The sequence below is a fragment of the Camellia sinensis genome, chromosome 15, assembly GCF_055761805.1.
Source record: "Camellia sinensis isolate YWXY chromosome 15, ASM5576180v1, whole genome shotgun sequence".
NCBI lineage: Eukaryota > Viridiplantae > Streptophyta > Magnoliopsida > Ericales > Theaceae > Camellia > Camellia sinensis.
The window spans coordinates 272,020-277,500 of NC_138975.1; the positions used below are offsets into that span (position 1 = coordinate 272,020).

A 5,481-nucleotide genomic window follows, 5' to 3' on the forward strand; every position below is an offset into this window, starting at 1 on the left:
ACATGGCATGGCACGCGCATGGCATGGGCGGCCTGGCATACGCGCAGAGTGGGCGGCCTGGGCAGAATGGCATGGCATGAGCGCGGCGTGGACGGCCTGGCATGCGCACGGTATGGGCAACATGGCATGGCATGCGCGCGGCCTGGGTAGCCTAGCATGGGCGCGGCCTGGGAATGGCATGCTGCTGGCCTTGGCCTTGGCATTGGTATGGCATGCTGCTGGCCTTGGCCTTGGCCTGGCATGCTGCAGGCTTTGGCTGGGCTGCCTTGGCCTTTGCTTTGGCATGGCATGCTACTGGCCTTGGCCTTGGCATGGCATGCTGCTGGTTTGGCTGGGCTGCCTCAACCTTGGCCTTGGCATGGCATGCTGCTAGCCTTGGCCTTGGTATGGCATGTTGCTGGCTTTAGCTGGGCTGCCTTGGCATGGCATGCGCGCAGCCTGAGCAACCTGACTCGACATGTATGCGGCGTGGGCAGCGTGGCCTGTGCGCATACCGTGCGCGTGATCTTTGCACATACCGGCATGCATGCCATGCCAAGGCAGCCCAGCCAAAGCCAGCAGCATGCCATACCAAGGCCAAGGCTAGCAGCATGCCATGCCAAGGCCAAGGCTGAGGCAGCCCAGCCAAACCAGCAGCATGCCATGCCAAGGCCAACGCCCGCGGCATGCCATGCCAAAGCCAAGGCCAAGGCAGCCCGGCCAAAGCCTGCAGCATGCTAGGCCAAGGCCAAGGCCAGCAGCATGTCATGCCAAGGCCAAGGCCAGAAACATGCCATGCCAAGGCCAAGGCCAAGGCAGCCCAACCAAAGCCAACAACATGCTATGCCATGGCCAAGGCCAGCAGCATGCCATGCCAAGGCCAAGGCCAAGGCCAAGGCAGCCCAGCCAAAGCCAGCAGCATGCCATGCTAAGGCCAAGGCTAGCCGCATGCCATGCCAAGGCCAAGGCCAGCTGCATGCCATGCCAAGGCCAAGGCCAGCAGCATGCCATGCCAAGGCCAAGGCCAGCAGCATGCCATGCCAAGGCCAAGGCCAGTAGCATGCCATGCCAGGGCCAAGGCCAAGGCAGCCCAGCCAAAGCCAACAGCATGCCTTGCCAAGGCCAAGGCCAAGACAGCAGCATGCCATGCCATGGCCAAGGCCAGCAGCATGCCATGCCAAGGCCAAGGCCAAGGCCAGCAGCATGCCATGCCAAGGCCAAAACCAAGGCAGCCCAGCCAAGGCCAAAACCAAGGCAGCCCAGCCAAGGCCAACGCCAAGGCCAAGCCAGCAGCATGCCATGCCAAGGCTAAGGCCAGCAGCATGCCATGCCAAGGCAGCCCAGCCAAGGCCAAACCAGCACCATGCCTTGCCAAGGCAGCCCAGCCAAAGCCAGCAGCATGCCATGCCAAGGCCGCAGCCAAGCCCCCAAGTCCAAGGCTGTGCCTTGGCCATGCGATAGCCTTGGCCAAGCCCGCAACATGCCATGCCACAGCCTTGGCCAGGTGGATGGCATTGCCAAGGCCTTGGCCAGCAGCATGCCATGCCATGCCCCTTCCAGCAGCTTGCTATGCCAACGCCTTGGCCAGCAGCTTGTGATGCCAACGCTTTGGCCACCAGCATGCCTTCCCACGACCTTGGCCAAGAACATCGCATGCCACAGCCTTGGCAAGCATTCCTTGTCCCTCGGGTAATTTCCATTAGGTTTGGCTTTAACTTACGTACAAGTTGCCTTGCGAAATGCATGTCCCTCGGGTAATAGCCATTTGGTTGGCTTTGACATGCGAACGAGTTGCCAGCGCTTTCCCAGTGGAAGCTTGTTGCAAAAAAGTATGTCCCTCAAAAGTTGCCTCGGAAGTATGGTTGCTCGTCTTCTCTAAGTGTTTTTGCATGTTCGTCGGGCTTCTTAGTCCTTCGGGGTGTGATTCACATTTTTTAATTATTTACTTACTCATAAAAATTAAAATAAATTAAATAAAAAATATATAAAAAATTACTATAATTACTAGTGCCTCATCTTATAATTATTGGAAGTTTTGTAGAATTTTTTGACTATTTTTAGTAATTTTTATTATTTTTTAAGTATTAAAATCGAAACAAATTAAAATAAAATATTCTGGTGGCCAAATATTTTTTTTCAATTTTTTTTTATGGTGTCTTTAATTATTTCCTAGAACTTTCATGTTGAAATTTTTTTCAAAAAACCATTACTTTTTAAAAAAAACCCCATTATGACTCCTCGAGCATGGGTGATGTTTCCTCTTGCCAGATGAAAAAGGCCTTAACAAGCTACTATAAGGGGGGGCACCTCCCTTAAGGCTGGCCAGCATGGCCAGGCCACAGGCCACGCCTATGCCTAGGCGAGCACTTGGCACATGCCATCACTTGGCTTGTGGCATTGAAACTTCATAGCCAAGCACGGGATGTGTCGAGTGGCGGCCCGCGATGGTGGCGGTGGCACGTCAGCCTTGGCCAACATGCCATGCTACAGCCTTGGCCAGCAACATGGCATGCCAGGGCCTTGGCCAGCAGCATGCCATGCCCCGGCCTTGGCCAGCAACATGCCATGCCCCGGCCTTAGCAGCATGCCATGCCACGGCCTTGGCCAGCAGCATGCCATGCCACAGCCTTGGCCAGCAACATGGCATACCAAAGCCTTGGCCAGTAACATGCCATGCGAACGCCTTGGCCAGCAGCATGCCTTGCCACGACCTTGTCCAGCAGCATAGCATGCCATGCCACGGCCTTGGCCAGCAGCATGCCATGCCAACGCCTTGGCCAGCAGCATGCCTTGCCACGGCCTTGTCCAGCATCATGGCATGCCATGCCACGGCCTTGGCCAGCAGCATGCCATGCCAACGCGTTGGCCAGCAACATGCCTTGCCACGGCCTTGGCCAACAGCATGCCATGCCACGGCCTTGGCCAGCAGTGTGCCATGCCAACGCCTTGGCCAGCAACCTGCCTTGCCACGGCCTTGTCTAGCAGCATGGCATGCCATGCCACGGTCTTGGCCAGCAACGTGCCTTGCCAACGCCTTGGCCAGCAGCATGCCATGCCTCGGCCTTGGCCAACAGCATGCCATGCCAAGGCCAAGGCCTCGGCCTTGGCCAACAGCTTGTCTTGCCACGGCCTTGTCCAGGAGCATGCCATGCCATGCCATGCCACGGCCTTGGCCAGCATCATGGCATGCCATGCCACGGCCTTGGCCAGCATCATGCCATGCCAATGCCTCGGCCTTTTCCAGCAGCCTACCTTGCCACGGCCTTGTCCAACAGCATGGCATGTCCTGGCCTTGGCCAACAACATATTATGCCACGTCCTTGGCAAGCATCACGAGCCACCGCCTTGGCAAGCATGCCACGTCCCTCAGGTAATTGCCATTAGGTTTGGCTTTGACCTGCGTACAAGTTGCCTTGCAAAATGCATGTCCCTCGGTTAAATTGCCAATTGGTTGGCTTCGACGTGCGAACGAGTTGCCTGTGCTTTCCTAGTGGAAGCTTGTTGCGAAAAGTATGTCCCTCGAAAGTTGCCTGTTACATTTGTTATTCGCATTCGCGCTAATCGGTGCTTGCTTAGCTTCTCTAAATGTTTTCGCATGTTCGTCAGGCTTCTTAGCCCTTCGGGGGGCGATTCATTTTGGGGGGCTGGTGCATAGTGTACGTCGTGGCGCGTGAGTTGTGTTTGGTTTGTGCGAGTTGGACGGATCCCTGCCTGTGCAGCGAACTCCACTGGTGCATACCTCTATGTCCCTCGGGTAAATGCCTTTAGGTTGTCTTCGACTCACCTACGAGTTGCCTGCGTTTCCCTAGTGGAAGGTGCCGTACGAAAAGCATGTCCCTCGGGTAATTGCCATTTGGTTGGCTTTGACTTATGAACGAGCTGCCTGCGCTTTCCTAGTGGAAGGTTGTTGTGAGAGTTATGTCCCTCGGAAGTTGCCTGTTGCTTTGTTATTTGCGATCGCGCTAACCGGTGCTTGCTCGACTTCTCTAAATGTTTTCGCACGTTCGTCAAGCTTCTTAGTCCTTCGGGGTGTGATTCATTTTGGGGGACTGGTGCGTAGTGTATGTTGTGGCACGTGAGTTGTGTTTGGTTTGTGCGAGTTAGACGGATCGCTGCCTGTGCAGCGAACTCCACTGGTGCATTCCTCTATGTCCCTCGGGTAAATGCCTTTAGGTTGTCTTCAACTCGCCTACGAGTTGCCTGCGCTTCCCTAGTGGAAGGTGCCTTGCGTAAAGCATGTCCCTCGGATAATTTCCATTTGGTTGGCTTTGACTTACGAACGAGCTGCCTGCGCTTTCCTAGTGGAAGGTTATTGTGAAAGTTATGTCCCTCGGAAGTTGCCTGTTGCCTTTGTTATTTGCAGTCGTGCTAACTGGTGCTTGCTCGGCTTCTCTAAATGTTTTTGCACGTTCGTCGGGCTTCTTAGTCCTTCGGGGTGTGATTCGTTTTGGAGGGCTGGCGCATAGTGTATGTCGTGGTGCGTGAGTTATGTTTGGTTTGTGCGAGTTGGACGGATCACTGCCTGTGTGCAGCGAACTCCACTGGTGCATTCCTCGTCATCATCCGCGGGATTCCTACAGGTTGCCTGCGCTTTCCCTGGTGGAAGCTCCTTGCGAAAAGTTATGTCCCTCGGTTAATTTCCATTAGGTTGGCTTTGACTTGCCTACGAGTTGCCTGCGCTTTCCTAGGGGGGAAGCTCCTTACGAAAATTTATGTCCCTCGGTTGGTAGTGTAGCCATCCGATTGGCTTTGACTTTGCCTACGAGTTAGTTGCCTGCGCTTCCCCAGTGGAAGCTGCCTTGTGAAAGGCATGTCCCTCTAGTAATTGCCATTTTGTTGGCTTTGACTTGCGAGCGAGCTGCCTATGCTTTCCAAGTGGAAGCTTGTTACAAAAAGTATGTCCTTCGGAATTTGCCTGTTGCCTTTGTTACTTGCTGTCGCGCTAACCGGTGCTTGCTCGGCTTCTCTAAATGTTTTCGCGCGTTCGTCTGGCTTCTTAGTCCTTCGGGGTGTGATTCGTTTCGGACGGCTGGTGCGTAGTGTACGTGGTGGCGCGTGAGTTGTGTTTGGTTTGTATGAGTTGGACGGATCCCTGCCTGTGCAGCGAACTCTTCTGGTGCATTCCTCTTCATTTGTGCTTGGGGGAAAAATTTTGCCTTCTGCCTCACGTGGGTTCCTGCGTTGCCTACCTAAAGAAAAGGCATTTGGTCCATATCGTGTGCCTATATTCATCTCGCCACCTCGTGGCGCTGGGTGAACCCCAAAGTATCTCCCGCGTTCCGTGCTGTCCTCTCGCATTGCCGTGTCGATGGCATGGCCCGTGGCCAATTATACTCGTGCTCTCGGATTCAGAGCCTTGTGCGGGTACACGTAGTCTTCGACCTCCGTTTCACCGCTAAGCGTTCGTCGCTCGTTGCGAGCTACGACCGCGCCTGCCTCTGACCGTGCCGACTCCGTCGATCGGGCTTATGTAGTGCCGGCGTCGTAAAAAAGGAATGCTAC

General features: G+C 55.0%; 1 pseudogene; it reads left to right on the plus strand.

The window, feature by feature from the left end:
* Positions 1 to 5,478: 5,478 nt before the first annotated feature.
* Positions 5,479 to 5,481, plus strand: part of LOC145813971 (18S ribosomal RNA) — a 1,578-nt pseudogene continuing 1,575 nt past the window's right edge.